General features: G+C 43.3%; 1 pseudogene; it reads left to right on the forward strand.

Annotated features, from left to right (window-relative positions):
• Positions 1 to 24,917, forward strand: part of LOC141155371 (protein transport protein Sec23A-like) — a 194,024-nt pseudogene that overhangs the window by 39,427 nt on the left and 129,680 nt on the right.

Here is a 24,917-nt window from a genome sequence, read left to right on the forward strand (position 1 = left end):
TGTAAATGTTATGTTCTGCTACCAGAGCTAAGGAAAGAGAGGAGATCTGTCCCTACGATAGAACTCAGCTGAATCCCTACGATGTAACAGGGAACCTGATCCTGCGATCAGACCTGCTAAAGTCCTAAGCTAGTCTGTACGAAGACCTATAGATGTGGGGGAGGAATCCCTACAAGTACTAAGGACTGGGAGGAATATGGGACACCTCCTAACAGAAATAGTAGCAGACAGACGAACAAACAAAATATAAAGAACATAGAGGTCAGAAAACCAAGCAAACTAACAGAGCAAGACACAGAGCACAGGCTAGCTAGAAAGTAGATATACAATGAAGTCCAGCAAAGCCAGAAGGGCGGAGCAGGATTAAATAGGCCAACAAGGTCATGTGACCAGCAAAGGAAAAAACCTAAGAGCAAGGTTCTAACAGTACCCCCCCTTCTAAGAGGATCCTCCGGATCCCCTAGGACCAGGCTTATCAGGAAATCTCCTGTGAAACGCTCTGATAAGTCTGGACGCGGAAACATCATCTGACCTCACCCAAGAGTTATCCTCGGGTCCGAAACCTTTCCAGGCCACAAGATACTGCAAACTACCTCTATACCGTCTAGAGTCAAGGATGCGAGAAATTTCATATTCCCCGTCCTCCACCACCGGAGGAACAGAGGCAGAGGCGTCACCATCCGACACAACAGCTTTTTTTAACAGAGAGACATGAAAGACCGGATTAATTCTCCAGGAGGTAGGAACCTCCAACCTAACAGCAGATTGGTTGACAACCTGAAGCACCTTAAAGGGCCCTACAAACTTGGGACCCAATTTCTTAGAAGGAATCCTCAACCGCAGATTCCTAGAGGACAACCAAACCATGTCACCAACCGCGAACAAAACCTCCTGTCGTTTCCTATCAAAGTAGTCTTTAGATTTTCTGTTGGCCTCCTGAAGATTACCACGCACATCCGTCCAAACTCTTTCCAAATCACCGGAAAAATTCTCCTCCTCAGGCACGGCAGATCCCAACTTGGAGAACGACCCAAACGACGGATGTCTCCCAGAACAACAAAAAAAAGGCGAACAACCAGCAGAAGAAGATGTATGATTGTTCAGAGCAAATTCGGCAAGTGGCAGAAACTCAGACCACCCCTCTTGATTGTCTGCCACAAAACAACGCAAGAACTGCTCAACATCCTGGTTTTTCCTTTCTGTCTGGCCATTAGATTCAGGATGATATCCGGACGAAAACGACAAATGAATTCCCAACCTGTCACAAAAGGCACGCCAAAAACGAGCCACGAACTGAGGACCCCTATCAGAAACAATGTCAGTAGGAACGCCATGAAGTCTGACAATTTCCTTGACAAAGGCCTTAGCGAGAGTTTTAGCGCAGGGCAGTTTGATGAAGGGAACCAAGTGACACATCTTACTAAAACGGTCCACGACCACCCAGATGACAGTAAAACCCTCAGAGGGGGGAAGGTCAGTTATAAAGTCCATAGCCAAATGTGTCCAAGGAGCACTGGGGACCTCCAAAGGACAAAGCAACCCCGCAGCAGGAGTATGTGAGGACTTAGATCTAGCACATACAGTACATTGGCGTACCCACTTAATGACTTCCTTCTGCCATCCAGGCCACCAAAAACTGCGACCCACCAGTCTCTTGGTCTCAGAGATTCCGGGATGACCTGCCAACCGAGATTCGTGACACTCAACAAACAAATCTCTCCTAAAGGTCCCAGGCACAAACAACCTCCCATGAGGAGTGTTAGATGGGGCATTCTCCTGAGCTTTAAGAATCTCATCTTCCAAAACGGAGTCTAAAGCAGCTATCACAACACCTTCTTGTAAAATGTTTTCCTCTTTCTCAGCACCGACTATGGGAGAAAAACTGCGAGACAAGGCATCCGCCTTAACATTCTTAGTACCAGGGATGTAAGTAACGGAGAAATTAAACCGCGAGAAAAACAGTGCCCACCTAGCCTGACGGGCATTCAGGCGCTTGGCAGCGTCAAGATATATCAGATTTTTATGATCCGTAAGAACCTGAACGGGAAATTCCGCACCTTCCAAGAAGTGGCGCCAGTGTTCAAATGCGAGTTTAATAGCCAATAATTCCCGATTACCAATATCGTAATTCAATTCAGTCTCCGAAAATTTTTTTGAAAAAAAGGCACAGGGATGTAATCCATCCCCGTTATCCTGAGACAATACTGCGCCAACCCCCACAGAGGAAGCATCAACCTCAACCAAAAACGGCCTAGTAACATCAGGCTGCATAAGGATGGGAGCAGAGGTGAACCTCTCCTTGAGATACACAAAAGCTTCAATGGCCTCAGAAGACCACTGAACCGCATCAGCACCTTTCCTGGTGAGATCAGTCAGAGGTTTGACAATACTAGAAAAATTTTTTATGAATTTTCTATAGTAATTGGCGAAACCCAAAAACCTCTGTATCGATTTCAAACCAATAGGCCTAGGCCATTCCTGCACAGCCTGAACCTTAACCGGATCCATCTCAAAACCTTTGCTGGAGATAATGTAGCCCAAAAAACTAATTCTCTGTACAGCGAACTCACATTTCTCCAGCTTAGCAAAAAGCGAATTGTCCATTAATAACTGTAATACCTCACGCACGCTCCGCCAATGAGACTCCAGATCTGGCGAATAAATCAAAATGTCATCCAAATACACAACCACATTTTTACCGATCAAAGGTCTAAGGATGTCATTAATCAGATTCTGAAAAAATGCAGGAGCATTAGTAAGACCAAAAGGCATAACCAGATTCTCAAAATGACCCACAGGAGTGTTAAAAGCAGTCTTCCATTCATCACCCTCCTTCATGCGCAACAGATTGTATGCCCCCTTAAGGTCAATTTTAGAGAACCACTTGGCCCCCAATAACTGGTTAAACAGATCAGGAATCAATGGCAGTGGGTAAGGATTGCGTACCGTAATTTTGTTAATCTCACGAAAATCCAGACAAGGACGTAAACCGCCGTCCTTTTTTTTTACAAAAAAAAATCCAACCGCCACAGGAGACTTAGAGGGCCTAATGTGACCGGCGGCCAAACTTGTCTGTATGTATTCCTCCAAAGCCTTCCTCTCAGGAATAGTAAGGTTAAATAAACGACTTTTAGGAAGAGTCGCTCCAGGGACAAATTCAATAGAACAATCATAGTCTCTATGGGGAGGCAAAACCTGCGATTCCTTCTCAGAAAAAACTCTCCAAAAATCCTGAATAGGAACAGGCAATTCTCCCCTATCCAAAGCTGCAATACGCCCGTTACAACACTTGTCATAACATTTATGGCTCCAGGATTTAATTTCACTGGTAGACCAATCCAGTACAGGATTGTGAAATTTTAACCAGGGCAAACCCAATATTACTGGAGAAGGCAAGTTATTCAACACTACCAAATCCAATTTCTCATGGTGAACACCATTAATAGTGAGAGGAAATTCACTGACCTTGAGAGTAATATTCTTCAAAGGGGAGCCATCCACAGAAACCACAGCAATGGGGGATGATAAAGGTTCAGGTTTTAAATTGAGTTTTTCCACGAATCCCCCATCAATTACATTCAGTGTAGACCCGCAATCAACAAACACCCGAAATTCCATTAATTTTTCCTGAGCAATCGTGGAAGCAGCTAAAAATATACCCTTGGAATTTAAACAGGCAATACGGGCGTGACTGACCATTTTTTTTTCTTTCTTCATACGAAGCTCACAGCCTTTAATCAAATGACCAGATTTTCCGCAATAGAAACACAAGCCTTTCGAAAAACGACGGTCTTTTTCTTGAGAGCGAGGTGCCACCGATCCAATCTCCATCGGTTCACCACTGTTAGTACACACATTATCATAACCAGAAACTGACATAGCAGAGGATTTGCTCTCATTAACCCTAGCACGCAGTCTTCTATCCACCCGTATAGCTAATTGCATAGCCTGTTGCAAATCCTCAGGTGTAGGATAAGCAATTAGCAGGTCTTTAACCCTTTCACTGAGCCCAGCAAGAAATAGACTTTTCAGAGCAGAATCGTTCCACCCTGTTTGAGTGGACCAACGACGAAAATGTGTACAATATTTTTCGACATTACCTGATCCTTGTTTTAAACGTCTTAACTCAGTCTCAGCTGATGCGACACGGTCAGGATCATCATATAATAGTCCTAAAGCAGAAAAAAAACTATCCACTGATCTGAAGCATGTATCACTAGGTTGCAAAGAAAAGGCCCACTCCTGAGGCTCTTTGCGCAAAAGTGACATTATGAACCCTACGCGCTGGGATTCATCCCCAGAGGACTTGGGTCTCAAACGAAAATACAATAAGCAAGCATTTTTAAATGAAAAAAATTCTCGATGTTCACCAAAAAATAAATCCGGCAAACATACCTTAGGCTCCAAGAAATGTGCTCCAGAACAGTTACTCACGTGCTGACGGAGCTCGGCCACCTCCAGAGAGAGTCCCTGCAGGCGATGAGCCAAATCCTGAACCGACACCATGATGGAACAGAAAAATCTTTCCTTAGAGAATTTGCTGGCTGGACTTACTGTTATGTTCTGCTACCAGAGCTAAGGAAAGAGAGGAGATCTGTCCCTACGATAGAACTCAGCTGAATCCCTACGATGTAACAGGGAACCTGATCCTGCGATCAGACCTGCTAAAGTCCTAAGCTAGTCTGTACGAAGACCTATAGATGTGGGGGAGGAATCCCTACAAGTACTAAGGACTGGGAGGAATATGGGACACCTCCTAACAGAAATAGTAGCAGACAGACGAACAAACAAAATATAAAGAACATAGAGGTCAGAAAACCAAGCAAACTAACAGAGCAAGACACAGAGCACAGGCTAGCTAGAAAGTAGATATACAATGAAGTCCAGCAAAGCCAGAAGGGCGGAGCAGGATTAAATAGGTCAACAAGGTCATGTGACCAGCAAAGGAAAAAACCTAAGAGCAAGGTTCTAACAGTAAATCACCGGAATAGTCATGCTGATAATGGCATCGTCAGCACTAAACATCTTCGTCGCCATTTCAAAACTGTGCAGAAGGGTGCATAGGTCCCTGATCTGAGACCACTCCTCCAGCGTGATTTGCCCCACCTCTGAATCTCGTTGGCCCAGGCTATACGTCAGAACGTATTGCACCAGGGCTTGTCGGTGCTGCCACAGTCGCTGCAACATGTGCAGAGTTGAATTCCACCGGGTAGGCACATCGCATTTTAGCCGGTGAAGTGGCAGGCCCAACGACTTCTGTAGAGATGTAAGTCGCTGAGCTGCGGGATGCGAACTGCGGAAGTGAGCACACAGCGACCGTGCCCTCTGCAGAAGGCCATCTAGTCTGGGATAGTGGGCTAAAAATTGCTGGACAACCAGGTTCAACACGTGAGCCATACAAGGCACGTGTGTGACATTGCCCCGGCGAAGGGCCGCACCCAGGTTTGCAGCATTGTCGCACACGGCCTTCCCTGGTTTCAGGTCCAGTGGAGACAACCATTCATGAAATTGGTTCTCCAGAGCTGACCACAACTCCTCAGCTGTGTGACTCACATTTCCCAGACATTTCAATGTAAAAACCGCCTGATGACGTTGAGCCCTACTGCCAGCATAGTAAGGAGGTGTGCAGGATCCCTTCTGCGCAGTTAGAAAGCTTGTGGCATGACCAGACAGGCTTTGGGTGCAGGTGGAAGACCGAGAGGAGGTTGAGGAGGCAGAAGCAGTGGAGGAAAAATGACATAAAGAGGATTGACGCACAACTCGTGGGGACGGCAAGACTTGGACAGCAGCCCCTTGTCCTGCTGTCACCATAGTTACCCAGTGCCCAGTCAGCGACATGTAACGCCCCTGTCCATGCCTACTCGTCCAAGTGTCTGTGGTGAAATGCACCCTGTCACACACAGAGTTTCTCAAAGAAGCGGTGATGTTGTGTGCGACATGCTGGTGGAGCGCAGGCACACCTTTCTTTGAGAAGTAGTGCCGACTGGGCATCTGGTACTGGGGCACTGCGACGGACATAAGGTTTCGAAAATCCTCTGTGTCCACCAGGCGGAAAGGCAGCATTTCTGTAGCCAAGAGCTTGCAGATGGTGAAATTCAACCTCTTAGCTTTCTCATGGCTAGGAGGAAATGGTCTTTTACTTGTCCACATCTGAGGGACCGAGGGCTGGCTATTGTGCTTAGACGGGGTTGATAAGGGTGTCCCCGGCAAACTGCCGGTCTGTGAGGAAGATGCAGGCGGACATGTTAGGTTGCCTTGATCCAAAGGTGGTGCTATCGATGTCGGACAGCGCTCAAGACCAGCTGGTGTTACCACCTCCAAAGAAAATGATGACCTGCCAATCACGCTGGCTGTTGCGGGTAAAGAGGTGGCAGGTCTGCGCCCCAAAACAGGTGTGACTGCTGTCCCCCCAGTCACAGAGGATGAAGAGGCCGCGGATGCACAAGATATGGCAGACGGTGGTTGGCCCGGCCGGCTAGACCGCATTGTAGCACACTGAGCTTCCCACTGCAACTTATGCTTCATGTCCATGTGCCGGTTCATGCATGAAGTACTCAAACTATGTATTTTTTGGCCTCTACTTAGCTTTTGCTGACAAATGTTACAGATAACACGAGTTGGGTCATCTTTATCGATCTGAAAAAATGCCCAGGCTATGCAAGGCTTAGCACCCATGCGACCTGAAGAGCCACCACGACTTGTGGTGAGAGGCAGAGTTGTGTTTGAGGATGCAGTTGTTGACGTGCTTCCAGTACTACGTCTCTGTCCAGGAAGGCGCAACCTGACCTCGTCGTCACTAGCATCTTCCTCCACCTCCTCTGCTGACCTCATCTCTTGGCTGACTGTGGGTTGACAGTAAGTGGGATCTCCGACCTCATCATCATCACCCTGTGCGTTATCACACCCGTCGTCCTCAGAGCCAACCTGTTCCTGCCCTGAAAAAAAACTAAAGTTGTCGCTCCAATCAGGTATTTGAGTCTTATCATCGTCTTCCTCATTGTCTCCACCAACAGGAGTTACAGTTTGGGAATGAGGGTCTACATTATGGTCAGAACCTTCTGCGTCTGGTCCTGGATCCGACTCATAAAGATTCTGGGCATCAGTGCAGATCATTTCCTCGTCTGGATTCACAGAAGCGCTGGAGTCGACCTCTGATTCCCAGGCTATAGTATGAGTAAACAGCTCTGCAGACTCAACCATCTGTTCTACCTCATACTCAGACGGGCAGCTGGAGATTTGGGAGCTGTGAGGAAGCAAGTGCGATTTGGGTGACACCTTTGAGGACTGGAGTATTTGTGATGTTGAAGTTGATGTGGAGGAGAGCCCACTTAAAGGAGCACTTGATATCCGTTGAAGCACCTGCTGTTTTTGTGCCTCATCTGGAATTTGTAGCGATTGGCGTGGCCGTAAGAAAGGGATCTTATCACATTGTCCGCTAAAAGAAGTAGACATTTTAGTTTGGCTGGAAGATGGTCTTTCTTCTGCACCTACCCCACGGACACAACCTTTTTTCCCCTTCCCAACACGCCTATTCCCCTTTCCACCAGCAGCAGGCCTTTTTCCACTCATTTTGGTGGTTAACTAATTCACAACTCTGGAGTTGTTTGCACAAAAAAACAATGGATGGTAACCGAGCAGAGCTGAGTGGCCAAACTGTGGTATTAGGCCAAAACTATTGGCTGGGTTAGATGCAGAAAAAAATTATTTTTAATTTGCAACCTGATGGAGGTCAGTATAGATGGACTAATAGACCAAGTCCCACACACCGCTAGAAGCCCAAATATTTTTTCAGAGCTAGATGCAGAAAATTTTTTTATTCAATTTGCAACCTGATGGAGGTCAGTATAGATGGACTAATAGACCAAGTCCCACACACTGCTAGAAGCCCAAATATTTTTTCAGAGCTAGATGCAGAAAAAAATTATTTTTAATTTGCAACCTGATGGAGGTCAGTATAGATGGACTAATAGACCAAGTCCCACACACTGCTAGAAGCCCAAATATTTTTTCAGAGCTAGATGCAGAAAAAAATTATTTTTAATTTGCAACCTGATGGAGGTCAGTATAGATGGACTAATAGACCAAGTCCCACACACTGCTAGAAGCCCAAATATTTTTTCAGAGCTAGATGCAGAAAAAATTATTTTTAATTTGCAACCTGATGGAGGTCAGTATAGATGGACTAATAGACCAAGTCCCACACACCGCTAGAAGCCCAAATATTTTTTCAGAGCTAGATGCAGAAAAAAATTATATTCAATTTGCAACCTGCTGGACGTCAGTATAGAAGGACTAATAGAACAAGTCCCACACACTGCTAGAAGCCCAAATATTTTTTCAGAGCTAAATGAAGAAAAAAATTATTTTTAATTTGCAACCTGATGGAGGTCAGTATAGATGGACTAATAGACCAAGTCCCACACACTGCTAGAAGCCCAAATATTTTTTCAGAGCTAGATGCAGAAAAAAATTATTTTTAATTTGCAACCTGATGGAGGTCAGTATAGATGGACTAATAGACCAAGTCCCACACACCGCTAGAAGCCCAAATATTTTTTCAGAGCTAGATGCAGAAATTTTTTTTATTCAATTTGCAACCTGATGGAGGTCAGTATAGATGGACTAATAGACCAAGTCCCACACACTGCTAGAAGCCCAAATATTTTTTCAGAGCTAGATGCAGAAAAAAAATATTTTTAATTTGCAACCTGATGGAGGTCAGTATAGATGGACTAATAGACCAAGTCCCACACACTGCTAGAAGCCCAAATATTTTTTCAGAGCTAGATGCAGAAAAAAATTATTTTTAATTTGCAACCTGATGGAGGTCAGTATAGATGGACTAATAGAACAAGTCCCACACGCTGCTAGAAGCCCAAATATTTTTTCAGAGATAAATGAAGAAAAAAATTATTTTTAATTTGCAACCTGATGGAGGTCAGTATAGATGGACTAATAGACCAAGTCCCACACACTGCTAGAAGCCCAAATATTTTTTCAGAGCTAGATGCAGAAAAAAATTATTTTTAATTTGCAACCTGATGGAGGTCAGTATAGATGGACTAATAGACCAAGTCCCACACACCGCTAGAAGCCCAAATATTTTTTCAGAGCTAGATGCAGAAATTTTTTTTATTCAATTTGCAACCTGATGGAGGTCAGTATAGATGGACTAATAGACCAAGTCCCACACACTGCTAGAAGCCCAAATATTTTTTCAGAGCTAGATGCAGAAAAAAATTATTTTTAATTTGCAACCTGATGGAGGTCAGTATAGATGGACTAATAGACCAAGTCCCACACACTGCTAGAAGCCCAAATATTTTTTCAGAGCTAGATGCAGAAAAAAATTATTTTTAATTTGCAACCTGATGGAGGTCAGTATAGATGGACTAATAGACCAAGTCCCACACACTGCTAGAAGCCCAAATATTTTTTCAGAGCTAAATGCAGAAAAAAATTATTTTTAATTTGCAACCTGATGGAGGTCAGTATAGATGGACTAATAGACCAAGTCCCACACACCGCTAGAAGCCCAAATATTTTTTCAGAGCTAGATGCAGAAAAAAATTATATTCAATTTGCAACCTGCTGGACGTCAGTATAGAAGGACTAATAGAACAAGTCCCACACACTGCTAGAAGCCCAAATATTTTTTCAGAGCTAAATGAAGAAAAAAATTATTTTTAATTTGCAACCTGATGGAGGTCAGTATAGATGGACTAATAGACCAAGTCCCACACACTGCTAGAAGCCCAAATATTTTTTCAGAGCTAGATGCAGAAAAAAAATATTTTTAATTTGCAACCTGATGGAGGTCAGTATAGATGGACTAATAGACCAAGTCCCACACACCGCTAGAAGCCCAAATATTTTTTCAGAGCTAGATGCAGAAAAAAATTATATTCAGTTTGCAACCTGATGGAGGTCAGTATAGATGGACTAATAGAATGATGCTATGCCCAAAAGATTTTACTTCACTAGGTGCAGTAAAAAAATTGGTATTCTATACACAGGTGGTATATCTTGCAACACAGATAGGCTACTCCACTGACTAACACACTCTGCAATAGGCCAAAAAGGATTAGCTTTGCTAGATTCAGCCAAATGCTGTGAAAAAAACTTGCACAGCACTGGCACAGACCTGCCTGGCAAAAACTGATAGGAACTGATGTAACCTAGTCCTGAAAAGGACTCCAATTACAATTAGTCTTTACTCCCACAATCTATCTATTTAAGAGCACAGACCTGCCTGATAAAAGTCGTAGGAAATGCTGTAACCTAGTCCTTAAAAGGACTGCAATCACAACTATTCCCTACTCCCAAGCTATCTGTATATTTGTGCGAAAATTGGCTTGAAATTAACAAGGTATATCGTACACAGCAACAGCGGTGCCGTCTAACACGCAGCTGCAGCAGTGAGAAAATGGTGGCGACGGGGAAAATGGCTTGGTCTTATAGGGCAAGGACATGTGACATACACTGCCAATCACACATGCCCTTGCTTGTGTGAAAAAAAAGCACTTCGCTCCGTGTGTGCGCTGCTGATAGGCTGACAGATTGCACCTCCCCACTGTAAATGCGGGAAAGAGAAAAAAAAATGGAGATCTTCATTGTTCCTGCAGAGATCCATCCCCTGCCCCTCCCCCCGCCCCGCTGTACACTCAAACTGTGTATTAACATTAATTTTCATCATTACTGAGAAAAAATCCAGTTATGATTTTGGTGCACGAACAGTTATCGAACATAACCTCGAACAGCCGAATCTTTCTCAAATTGTTCGTGTTCGCCGACCGGCTCGAACACCGCCCAAAACAGATTGAGATTGGCGAACAGTTCGAGTAGAACAACGCTCATCTCTAATCCTGACCAAATACTGAACGTGTGAACATGGCCTTACTATGTTTATCGACAAAAGGTTTGCTGCCCTCAATGTGTTGTGGCCTTTGTTTTGTATAGCTGTTCTCCTTTTCGTTTTACTATTTACCATTCACAGTTGAATGTGAAAAATTTAGGGGAACTTTTATGAATTTGAACGCTGAGTTTTTTTAGTAAGGCCTCATTCACATGTTCATGATTAAACACGTATGTGAAAGAATGTTACCGGTGTCATCAGTGAATGGTCCGTGTGTCTGTTTTTCCTATTATTGTGTCGTCAGTGTTTTTCTCGGATAGATACATAAATTACAAAGTTCCTCTTCTTGGTAAAGTTAAACAGACAGCACATGGTCGGTACAATGAGGTCATCCGTGCGCTGTACGGATTTTTCACAGACGTGTATTGCCTCTTTTCATCCGTGATACCGGAAACAAATGGACATGTCTGTGAGTTTTGCATGGACACATCGTCTGTGAAAAAACACGGATATGTGAACTTCCCTATAGATTATAATGGTTACGTGTTGTATCCTTGAAAAAAGGCGGATACAACATGTATGTGCAACACTGACGTCTGAATAAGGCCTTAAGGGGGTTTTCCCATGAACAAAGGACATTTTAATCAATATAGTTTGGAATAATAAGTTCCACAATTGGATATGTTTAAATACAATGTTCCTGTGCTGAGATAATCTTATAAATGTGCCCCTGTTTAATGTCTGTGTCTGACCGGGTACAGAACATGGTCTGATCATACCACAGCTCCTGGGCAGAGGAGGAGGCAAAAGAGTATACAGACAGGACAGCCCGGGATCACAGCTGATTCTTCCTGTGAGGTAAAACATTGCTTACAACAGGCAGTGAATTGTTTTACCTCACAAAAGGAATCAGCTGTGATCCCGTGTCCAATCCAATTGTGGAACTTATTATTATTCAAAGATCTATTGATTAAAATGTTGATTAAGATTAATGTTGTTTATGGTAAAACCCGTTTAAGTAAAGGCTGACTGCAATGCTGAGTGCTTCATTGTAGGCCATTGTGGAAGTGGTAGAGATCAATAGGTTTGAACTAGAGGTCAGAAGCCCCCATAAACCAACCAACCACAGCATAATTTATATAAAAAGGCCTTTATTAAACTAATGGCAGATTAGAAGACTACAAACAACAAATACTAAAAACAGAACCTCACACCGTGAGGGACATCAGAATTCATAAACACCAATCAGGTTCCATATACATAGGGAAACAATCTCCATATAGTGTGTTTTGGCCTGACAGTATTACAATTACATACAAGTGTTAAATAGTACACGGCTCCTTCATGAGAGCTCCACCAAAATACATATATTTAGACATATCAGTGGCTGAAATATCATTTTCAACACATAATAAGCTGTATAACATACACAAAGTAGTCACCAAAAGACCATAATGTGGAGATATCTACCGCAGCCAAGGGCTGTACCGCAGGAGCACATGTAATGTTTGATGTCCCTTTTCCCCAACGCACGTTTCGTATGCTGTACTTCCTCAGGGGGCGTGGTAAACCGGGGGAATGTCAGTTCCTGATTTACCCAAACCCAGCCAATCCGGGGATATATGCGACGCTTCTTGCTTGCGCTTCATGGACCAGAGACCGGAAGGCATCAGATATGGGAGGTGGTGCTGGGGCAGGATGCGCCGTAGACGACGAGGCAATACAGCGAGCATGGGACATTTCACATGACCTCTAGTTCAAACCTACCCTATTGATCTCTATTGCTAGTATACACAGCATCTAAAAATATTTCAGGAAATATTTTTGATTGTAACCTTGTGAAAGGAGGACTGAATTGAAAACATGAATTCAATAATTATGATGTGTGTCCAGTGGTGTACCGCCAATAGCGGCAGGCCACATGACAGCTATGGGGTCCGTAGGGGGCCCAGAGCCAGTACTATCTCCCACCCCGTTCCTTTCCCATCATCACACTTTCATCCCGGATACCGATACAGTTGAAAACAATGATGCATCTGATGTCTCAGCGCAGCAGGCACGATGACGTCACTATAACGTGCCCGCTGTGCCGAGCAGTGCAGAGCTGCAGAAGACACGCTGAGGAGACCGGAGCAGCGGGGAATGGGGAGAGGTGAGGATTTAATTTAATTTTTTTCTTAGTCAAGTACTTATGGAGGCCATTATATTATATGGAGGGCAATATGGGGACCATGATATTTTATGGAGGGCTATGTGGGACCTAACATATTATATGGAAGACTATGTGGGGCCAATATATTACATGTAAGGCTGTGTGGGGCCCATTATACAGTTTGGAAGGCTATGTAGGGGAGGGGGACATTCTACGGTTTAGAGGGCTATGTGGAGGGTAGAGGGGCATTACTATTTGCAAGGCTATATGGGGGGTGGCATTACTGTTTGGAGGGCTATACGGGGGCCATTATTTTGTTGCAGGGCTATGTGGGGGTCATTATACTATTAGGAGAGCTATGTGAGGTCCATTATACTGTTTGGAGGGCTATATGGCAGCTATTATACTGTTTGAATGGCTACATGGGAGCTATTATACTGTTGGAGGGCTTTGTGGGGGGCATTAAACTGTTTGGAGAGCTAGTAGGGGCCATTATACAGTGTGGAGGTTTGTTTGGGGTCTGTCATTCTCTGGGGGCCATGATATTATTTGGATTGCTGTGTTGGGGTCACAGTTGGGGCATCATACTGTATTGGGGTCACCATACTTTTCCGGGTGGATACAGCAGGGTCATCATACTGTGCATCTGGAGGGTGCTGTGTGGGAATTCACTGTGTGGGAATTCACTGTGTGGGTATCATATTGTGCTTGGGGGTACTTTTATTGGCATCATACTTTAAGGAGGCAATGAAAGGGGAATCTAGAATCTAGGGCTTCAATAGGAGGAAAATTACTCTGTAAGGGCTGCAGAGTTGTGAGGTATGCTCTTCTGTGCCTCACCAAATTTTTTATTTTTTGGGGGGGGTTTAGAACTTCTCTTATAGGGCCCCATTATTTCTATGTACGCCCCTGTGTGTGTCCTAATATTTATGTCCATATAGTGTATAACTCTACTTAACATTTACAGTTAGGTCCATATATATTTGGACAGAGACAACAATTTTCTAATTTTGGTTCTAGACATTACCACAGTGAATTTTAAACAAAACAATTCAGATGCCGCTGATGTTATGATCTGCTATAGGGACTAAGGAAAGACAGGAGATCTGTCCCTACTACAGAACTAAACTAGATCCCTACGATGTAACGGGGAACCTGATCCTGCGATCAGACCCGCTAAAGTCCTCGGCTAGTCTGTACGAAGACCTATAGATGTGAGGGAGGGATCCCTACAAGAACTAGGGACTGGGATAAGTTGGACACCTCCTAGCAGAAATAGTAGCAGTCAAAGACAAACACACAACAAAAAGCATAGAGGTCAGAAGACCTAGCAAAACTAACAGAGAACGGCAACAGAGCACCAAGCTAGCTCAAGAGTAGTAAATACAATGAAGTCCAGCAAGGCTAGGAGGGCGGAGCCGGATTAAATAGGCAAAAATGGTCATGTGACCAGCAAGCTAAAAAAAAACTAACAGGTGAGTTCTAACAGTACCCCCTCTTCTAAGAGGATCCTCCGGATCCCCTAGGCCCAGGCTTCCAAGCGACGAGATACTGCAAACTCCCTCGATACCGTCTAGAATTTAGGATGCGGGAAATTTCATATTCCCCGTCCTCCACCACCGGAGGAACAGTGGCAGAGGCGTCACCATCAGACACATCAGCTTTTTTCAACAGAGAAACATGAAACACCGGGTTAATCTTCCAGGACGTAGGAACCTCCAACCTAACAGCAGATTGGTTAACTATCTGAAGCACCTTAAAGGGCCCTACGAACTTGGGACCCAATTTTTTAGAAGGAATCCTCAATCGCAGATTCTTAGAGGACAACCAAACCATGTCACCAACAGCAAACAAAACCTCTTGCCGTTTCCTATCAAAGTACCTCTTAGATTTTTTGTTAGCCTCCTGAAGATTACCACGCACATCCGTCCAAACTCTCTCCAAATCACTGGAAAAACTCTCCTCCTCAGGCACAGCCGAAACCAATTTGGAGAATGACCCAAAAGACGGATGTCTCCCAGAACAACAAAAAAAAAGGCGAACACCCAGCAGAAGAGGATGTATGGTTGTTAAGAGCAAATTCAGCAAGTGGCAGAAACTCAGACCACCCCTCTTGATTGTCCGTCATAAAACAACGCAAAAACTGTTTAACATCCTGATTCTTCCTTTCTGTCTGGCCATTAGACTCAGGATGATATCCGGATGAAAACGACAAATGAACTCCCAACCTGTCACAAAAGGCACGCCAAAAACGAGCCACGAACTGAGGTCCCCTATCAGAAACAATGTCAGTAGGAACACCATGTAGTCTGACAATTTCCTTCACAAAGGCCTTAGCGAGTGTCTTAGCGCAAGGCAGTTTGATGAAGGGAACCAAGTGACACATCTTGCTAAAACGGTCCACGACCACCCAGATGACCGTGAAACCTTCAGAGGGGGGAAGGTCAGTAATAAAGTCCATAGCCAGATGTGTCCAAGGTGCACTAGGAACCTCCAGAGGGCAAAGCAACCCCGCAGCAGGAGCATGCGAAGACTTGGATCTAGCACACACAGTACATTGGCGCACCCACTTAATGACTTCCTTCTGCCATCCAGGCCACCAAAAACTGCGACCCACAAGTCTCTTGGTCTCAGAAATTCCTGGATGACCTGCCAACCGAGACTCATGACACTCAACAAACAAATCTCTCCTAAAGGTCCTAGGCACAAACAACCTCCCATGGGGAGTGTTAGATGGGGCATTCTCCTGAGCTTTAAGAATCTCATCCTCCAAAACGGAGTCCAAAGCAGCAATCACAACACCTTCTTGTAAAATGCTCTCCTCTTCCTCCTCAACACCGACCATGGGAGAAAAGCTGCGAGACAAAGCATCCGCTTTAACATTCTTGGTACCCGGGATGTAAGTAACGGAAAAATTAAACCGCGAGAAAAAAAGTGCCCACCTAGCCTGACGTGCATTCAAGCGCTTGGCAGCATCAAGATAGATCAGATTTTTATGATCAGTGAAAACCTGAATGGGAAATTCAGCACCTTCCAAGAGGTGACGCCAGTGTTCAAATGCGAGTTTAATCGCCAGCAATTCCCGATTACCAATATCGTAATTAAGTTCAGTCTCAGAAAATTTTTTTGAAAAAAAGGCACAGGGATGTACTCCATCCTTGTTTTCCTGAGACAACACCGCACCGACCCCCACCGAAGAAGCATCAACCTCAACCAAAAACGGCTTAGTCACATCAGGCTGCATAAGGATGGGAGCAGAGGTGAACCTCTCCTTTAGAAACACAAAAGCTTCAATGGCCTCAGAAGTCCACTGAACCGCATTAGCACCTTTCCTGGTGAGATCGGTCAGCGGTTTGACAATAATAGAAAATTTTTTTATGAATTTTCTGTAATAATTGGCGAAACCCAAAAACCTCTGTATCGATTTCAAACCAATAGGCCTAGGCCATTCCTGCACAGCTTGAACTTTAACCGGGTCCATCTCAAAACCTTCACTGGAGATAATGTAGCCCAAAAAACTAATTCTCTGTACAGCGAACTCACATTTCTCCAGCTTAGCAAAAAGCGAATTGTCCATTAATAACTGTAATACCTCACGTACGCTCCGCCAATGAGACTCCAGATCAGGCGAATAAATCAGAATGTCATCCAAATACACAACCACATTTTTGCCGATTAAAGGTCTAAGGATGTCATTAATAAGATTCTGAAAAAATGCTGGAGCATTGGTAAGACCAAAAGGCATCACCAGATTCTCAAAATGACCCACAGGAGTGTTAAAAGCAGTCTTCCATTCATCACCCTCCTTCATGCGCAACAAATTGTATGCCCCCCGGAGATCAATTTTAGAGAACCACTTGGCCCCCACTAACTGGTTAAATAAATCAGGAATCAATGGCAGTGGGTAAGGATTGCGTACAGTAATTTTATTAATCTCACGAAAGTCCAGACAAGGACGTAAACCGCCATCTTTTTTTTTTACAAAAAAAAATCCAACAGCCACAGGAGACTTGGAAGGCCTAATGTGACCGGCGGCCAAGCTTGTCTGTATGTATTCCTCCAAAGCCTTTCTCTCAGGAATAGTAAGATTAAATAAACGACGCAGTCTCCTGTCCACCCGTATAGCTAATTGCATAGCCTCCTGCAAGTTTCCAGGTGTGGGATAAGCAATCAGTAAATCCTTAACCCTTTCACCTAGCCCTGCAAGAAACAAGCTTTTCAAAGCTGAATCGTTCCACCCCACCTGGGCAGACCACCGACGGAAGTGAGAACAATATTTTTACACATTACCTGATCCCTGCCTCAAACATCTCAATTCAGACTCAGCAGATGAGACACGATCAGGATCATCGTACAACAAACCCAAAGCAGAAAAAAAACTATCCACTGATCTAAAGCACGGATCACTAGGTTGGAGAGAGAAGGCCCATCCCTGAGGATCTTTGCGCAAAAGTGACATGAACCCTATGCGCTGTGATTTATCACCAGAGGATCCGGGTCTCAAACGAAAATACAATAAACAAGCATTTTTAAAAGAAAAAAAATCTTGTTGTTCGCCAAAAAATAAATCAGGCAGACGTACCTTAGGTTCCACAAAATGTGCTCCAGAACAGCTACTCACGTGTTGTTGGAGCTTGGCCACCTCCAGAGAGAGTCCCTGCAAGCGTTGAGCCAAATCTTGAACCGAGACCATCATGGAAAACTGGAGGTCTTTCCTTAGAGAAATTTTTTTTTTTTTTTTTTTTTTCTTTTAGGGCTGGACTTACTGTTATGATCTGCTACGGGGACTAAGGAAAGACAGGAGATCTGTCCCTACAATAGAACTAAACTAGATCCCTACGATGTAACGGGGAACCTGATCCTGCGATCAGACCCGCTAAAGTCCTCGGCTAGTCTGTACGAAGACCTATAGATGTGAGGGAGGGATCCCTACAAGAACTAGGGACTGGGATAAGTTGGACACCTCCTAGCAGAAATAGTAGCAGTCAAAGGCAAACACACAACAAAAAGCATAGAGGTCAGAAGACCTAGCAAAACTAACAGAGAACGGCAACAGAGCACCAAGCTAGCTCAAGAGTAGTAAATACAAGAAGTCCAGCAAGGCTAGGAGGGTGGAGCCGGATTAAATAGGCAAAAATGGTCATGTGACCAGCAAACTAAAAAAAACCTAACAGGAGAGTTCTAACAGCTGAAGTTCAGACTTTCAGCTTTTATTTGAGGGTATCCACATTAAAATTGGATGAAGGGTTTAGGAGTTTCAGCTCCTTAACATGTGCCACCCTGTTTTTAAAGGGACCAAAAGTAATTGGACAATTGACTCCAAGGCTATTTCATGGACACGTGTGGGCAATCCCTTTGTTATGTCATTCTCAATTAAGCAGATAAAAGGCCTGGAGTTGATTTGAGGTGTGGTGCTTGCATTTGGAAGGTTTTGCTGTGAAGTAAACATGCGGTCAAAGGAGCTCTCCATGCAGGTGAAACAAGCCATCCTTAAGCTGCAAAAACAGAAAAAAAACCATCCGAGAAATTGCTACAATATTAGGAGTGGCAAAATCTACAGTTTGGTACATCCTGAGAAAGAAAGAAAGCACTGGTGAACTCATCAATGCAAAAAGACCTGGGCGCCCACAGAAGACAACAGTGGTGGATGATCGCAGAATAATCTCCATGGTGAAGAGAAACCCCTTTACAACCTCCAACCAAGTGAACAACACTCTCCAGGAGGTAGGCGTATCAATATCCAAATCTACCATAAAGAGAAGACTGCATGAAAGTAAATACAGAGGGTTCACTGCACGGTGCAAGCCACTCATAAGCATCAAGAATAAAAAGGCTAGACTGGACTTTGCTAAAAAAACATCTAAAAAAGCCAGCACAGTTCTGGAAGAACATTCTTTGGACAGATGAAACCAAGATCAACCTCTACCAGAATGATGGAAAGAGAAAAGTATGGCGAAGGCGTGGTACAGCTCATGATCCAAAGCATACCACATCATCTGTAAAACACGGCGGAGGCAGTGTGATGGCTTGGGCATGCATGGCTGCCAGTGGCACTGGGTCACTAGTGTTTATTGATGATGTGACACAGGACAGAAGCAGCCAAATGAATTCTGATGTCTTCAGAGCCATACTGAGTGCTCAGATCCAGCCAAATGCAGCCAAACTGATTGGTCGTCGTTTCATACTACAGATGGACAATGACCCAAAACATAAAGCTAAAGCAACCCAGGAGTTTATTAAAGCAAAGAAGTGGAATATTCTTGAATGGCCAAGTCAGTCACCTGATCTCAACCTAATTGAGCATGCATTTCACTTGTTAAAGACTAAACTTCAGACTGAAAGGCCCACAAACAAACAGCAACTGAAAACCACCGCAGTGAAGGCCTGGCAGAGCATCAAAAAGGAGGAAACACAGCGTCTGGTGATGTCCATGAGTTCAAGACTTCAGGCAGTCATTGCCAACAAAGGGTTTTCAACCAAGTACTAGTAATGAGCATTTTATTTACAATTATTTAATCTGTCCAATTACTTTTGGTCCCTTTAAAAACAGGGTGGCACATGTTAAGGAGCTGAAACTCCTAAACCCTTCATCCAATTTTAATGTGGATACCCTCAAATGAAAGCTGAAAGTCTGAACTTCAACTGCATCTGAATTGTTTTGCTTAAAATTCATTGTGGTAATGTCTAGAACCAAAATTAGAAAAATGTTGTCTCTGTCCAAATATATATGGACCTAACTGTATATACATTAAATACTATATATGCAGGAATTCCTAACATGCTTTTACTATCCCTCAGATATGATTTAAAAACAGGCAAAATGTAGTTTCTTATGGAAGACTGGGTCTGGTTGTGCATAGTGAAAGCGGATCTGTCAGCAATTGACATTACACTTTTACATTATTAGATATTTTAAGTGTGATACTTACTTTTTAAATCTACTTCAGACTGGCTTAATAATTCTGATGAGTAATTTATGAGTCCAGCTGTAGAATGAAATAGCTAATGAGTACAAGCATATGCACACTCCACCCACCCAACCTGACAGACAACTGCAGCTTGTACTTAGCAGTGTGAGGTTTCAGCAGCAGCAGGTGGACACGGTCAGTCAGGTTCAGTGGGCAGAGAACATATTAAACCTTCATAAAAGATTATGCAGCCATTCTGGCATACATCATCTTATAAGGTTTAGGTAATCTATTCAGTAACGTATGCAGTTTTGTATTAGGAAATCTGGTGATGGATCTGCTTGTCAAGTGCTCACTAGATGAAGTGGATCCTCGAAGACCAAGGTCCGGGTGGTCATACAATGCTGATCACCATTATTGGCACCCCTTCATTTTTTCATAGACTGTACAATATTTTCAGAAATAAATGGAAATGTACCAAAATTATGTCCTCAGGATTTTTTAATTAGTGGTCCTAAGTAATGCAACAATAAAACATTGTTTTTCAACTTCCATGTTGCAATTTCAAAGAAGAAACAGAATAAACAGCATGTGCAGCAATAAAAGCATCCCTAAATAATACTTGGTTGCATCCCCTTTGGCATTGCTGACAGCCTCCAAACGTTTCTTGTAGCCATCTATAAGCTTCTTACACTTCCCAGCTGGAATTTTTTTTCCACTCCTCCTTTGCAGTTTGCTCAAGCTCTTGAATGTTTGCAGGGATCTTTTTCCCAATGGCAGATTTCAGCTCACCCCAGATTTTTAATGGGATTGAAGTCAGGACTCATTTCTGGCCATTTTAAAACAGTCCATCTTCTCTTTTTCAACCATTCCTGTGTACCTTTGGATGTTTGCTTTGGGTCATTGTCTTGCTGGAGGACCCATGACCAAGTTTTCGTATACTGAGTAGGACATTTCACTCTAAAATTCTTGATAATGATCCGATTTCATGATTCCTGTGATACGGTCAAGGCCTCCAATACCACAGCATTATGGATCCTCCACCATGCTAGACTGTTGGTAATTTGTTCTATTCCTTATAAGCTTCCCATTGCGCCATCTGTAAACAAACTGTTGCTTTGCATTGCCAGAAAGCTCTATTTTTGTTTCATCTGTCCATAGAACATTTTCCCAGAAGGATTGTGGTTTGTCAAGGTACTCTTTGGCAAAGATTGGTCATTCCTTTTTATGCCTTTTCTTCAGCAATGGTTTCTTCCTTGCCCTTCACCCATAAAGCTCTGCTTGGTTTAGTGTGCGGCGTATGTTACTTGTTGAAACCATGACCCCAGACCGTTCCAGGTTGGCCTTCAGGTCTTTGGATGTTTGACGTGGTGGTTTTTTTCCACCATTCGCACCAACCTTCAAAGACATCTCGTCAATTTTCCTTTCCCCCTCCCCGTCCAGAGAGGTACTTGATGGTTCCATGCTTGGCAAACTTCTTAATAACATTGCGCACTGTTGAAACTGGGATACCAAGGTCTTTGGAGATGGCCTTATATCCTTTGGAAGTCTTGTGTTTGCTAATAATAGCAGTTCTGATGTCCTCAGACAGCTCCATTGTCTTCACCATTGTGACAAAGGAACAGGGCCTACCATGTGGCCTTTTAAAACACTGAAGTCATCATTCATTGGCTAATTCATGTCACATGGGCACCAACAATTAATCACAGGTAAATCTCTTTTGTGATTTACCACAGGCGAGTCAAAATGTGTTTCCATACTAAATTAATGTAAAGGGTGCCAATACCAGTGACACAGCAAGCTTTAGGTTTTCCTATTTTCCCTCCCATTGGTTTTTGCTTTAAATTATTGTTTATCATTTGCTCTTTTGCATTAAACACGAGTCTATATACAAAAATACTGTTTCAGTTTATTCATTTTTTTCAGGAGATATTCCACATTATGTACTTAAACTTCATGGGTGCCAATACCGATGAGCAGGACTGTAGGGGTCACAGGCATCAGTGCAGCAGGCAGTTGAAACACGCAGGAAATGCAGACAGATAGCAGAGGTACTGGAAGCCACAGGCAGAGAGGAGACATCCTGGTGAACGCAGACAGCAGATGCCATAGAAGACTTTGAACAAGTAACAGAGGTTCTGGAAGCTGCAGGCATACAGGAGACATCCTGGAGACCAGAGACAGAGAGCTGTGCATAGACAAAGTAAAATTCTTAATACCAAGACACAGGGTGTGTTTATTGGTAGGCCTTATATAGGCCTAGGAAATTCAACACATGGGAGCACGTCAGGATACTTGCAAAGCTCAACATGCAGAACAAGAAAGTTTAGCGCACCTGGGGTGTAAGAAGCAGAGTCCAGACCTGGGACAGGTGTGTAACACTGTTTTAAAGAAGCCCTCCCATGAAGGTTTTTTTTTAACTAAATCTGTGTATGTAGTGTAGTTTGTGTGTTAATATACTCACCTAAAGCCACCTTCTCTGGCCTCCAGCGCCGTTCCGCTCCTATTCTCAGTGATGTTACTGCTCTGCAAGCTCTCCGGCTCACATTGAGCTCTGCGTGACACGGAAGTGGCTTTTACAATGTAAGCCTATGGAGTGTCAGAATGCTTCCTTTATAAAAGAGAGTTCTGTCTCATACATAGAGATGGAATAAGCCGGAGAGTCTGAAGTATGAAGTGACGTCGCTGAGAAGAAGAGCAGAACCGATCTGTAAGCTGAATACCGCAGAAGGTGGCGATTGGTGACATCACTGAGAAGAGGAGCAGAATGGAACTGGAAGCTGGGGAAGGTGGCGATAGGCGAGTATATTAATACACTCACACTACATTACATGCATATATACACACATTTAGTAAAATAATTAACGGGAGTGCATCTTTAATATACACTGTATATGTAATGTATCAAGTTTCTTGAAAACTCATTCATGCAAATAAATGATTCCTTGTTTTTACAGCCTGTATTGCTCGATAGCACCAGCATTCTACCAGATAGGATCCTTCTGATGGACACATTTTTCCAGATCCTTATTTATCATGGTGAGGTAAGTTTGACTCTTGTCATATGCAGTAATGGAATATTTTTGCATCTATCAGTTTTGTGTTTAATTCATATTGTTAATATTTTTAGTTAACTTCTTCTCCTTGTCCTGGTTTAATCTAGACTATTGCACAGTGGAGGAAAGCAGGCTATCAAGATATGCCTGAGTATGAGAATTTCCGACATTTGCTTCAGGCCCCTGTTGACGATGGACAGGAGATCCTTTACTCTCGTTTCCCCATGCCTCGTTACGTTGATACAGAACATGGAGGAAGCCAAGTAAGTGCTGATATAAATATAAGGCTTTAACAGGGAGAAATACACTAAAATGAGTTGTCTGGGCACATGATATTAATGATCATAGAAGGGTGGGTGGTCCAACTTAAGGCACCCCCACCGATCAGCTCTTACAAGGTCAGGCCGAAGCCAGATGTAGACATAGAAAGGAGTTGAACATATCAACTACATTCAATGTGTAGAACGTGCTTTGAGGTTCTGAAGATAAATTCCTAGTAGCTGATAACAGCTGATTACTGGGGGTGCTGGAAAGTGGACCCCCATCCTTCTGATATGGAGGACCTATTCATAGATGAGCAATACCATATTCCCAGACATCTCCTTTAAGGACATACAGTCATCTAAGTTTTCATAACATTGTAAAGGCAGTCACATTGCATGGGCAATTACTCCTCACTCTATACCAGGATCAGGCCCCTACTTTTTCATAGCCTACTTTTGATATCATTTTCATTGCTGAAGTGCAAGGCGAGGGGTGGAGGAGCCATCACTTAGTGTGCGTTATGGGGATGTTCACAGAGACTTTGTGTGCGGCAGAAAAATCCAGTATGTTTTTTTTTTTTTTTTTTAGAGAAATCAATATTCCATGTATTTTTTTGGATAAGATTTTCAGATCTAACTCAGTTTTTGAAGTGATTTGAAGATAGTTTTAAGCGTTTTTCCAAGGTTCCTACATGTTTTTTGCATCCTTTTGACTTGACAATGTCAGGTTTGGAGTGGATTTTGACAGCTGTATGAAGCGCATAGTCTGCAGCTATCATTGCGTCCAGGATAAAAGCGGGACTCACCGATAGAGAATAGACCACAATTCCAGCCTCTGTTGCTTCACTCCAGCCTCCAGTCTCCATCTGGACCGTGTTGGTAAAGAGGCCTTCAAGAAACAATGTCACATTGGTCCTACTCCAAGGATTGATGTAAGTTGTGGGGTGGCACAATGTGTCTTCATGCTCCTGCCACACTTCTTGTGGGATTTTGGACATTGTAAATCTGCTCCTCTATCCATTTACACAATGACCTTGATGGACCAACATACAGTATATGTTATGGCTTCACTGTTTATCAGGTAGACAATGAACTTACTAGCACAATTTTCAGATGAATCTATATGGCATCCATATGGCATTCACATATGAGCAGTACTGTTTTGTGTACTTAAGCCTCAAAATTGTTTTATTACAATTGTATTTTCTTACCCAATTAAAAAAAAAGGAACCTGTTGCTTGGAGACACATTATTGCTGATTGTTAAACCTCTTTTGGATACAAATTTACAGCCATTTTCTATATTTGTGTAAGGACAGGATCTGTATGTAAAATCAAGAAATGTTTCCTAATTACATCCACTACCTGATAGTAGTTACAACTATATTGTGTCAGAAAAAAACACTGTTTTATTTCCTTTATAATTCTTAAGACTCCAATCCCTATAACGGTCACAAGTACTGTGTCTTATTTTTGGAATCATTCACCTGTTTTGCTGGAGCAAGGATTTTTTTCAGAATATCCATGTGCTCCCGGCCTGGAATCAATCCCAGCACATTCCGATTCACAAATGTCAGAATTTGTATAAAATACACAAACTTGTATATATTCTCCTACTGGAAGATTGCATAAAACATCATCTACGTGACGACTGGTGCCGGCAAAAAGCCGGGTCCCACTGTCT

This window comes from Phyllobates terribilis, unplaced genomic scaffold, assembly GCF_046119375.1.
Source record: "Phyllobates terribilis strain yellow unplaced genomic scaffold, ASM4611937v1 Scaffold_7__3_contigs__length_470593459, whole genome shotgun sequence".
NCBI lineage: Eukaryota > Metazoa > Chordata > Amphibia > Anura > Dendrobatidae > Phyllobates > Phyllobates terribilis.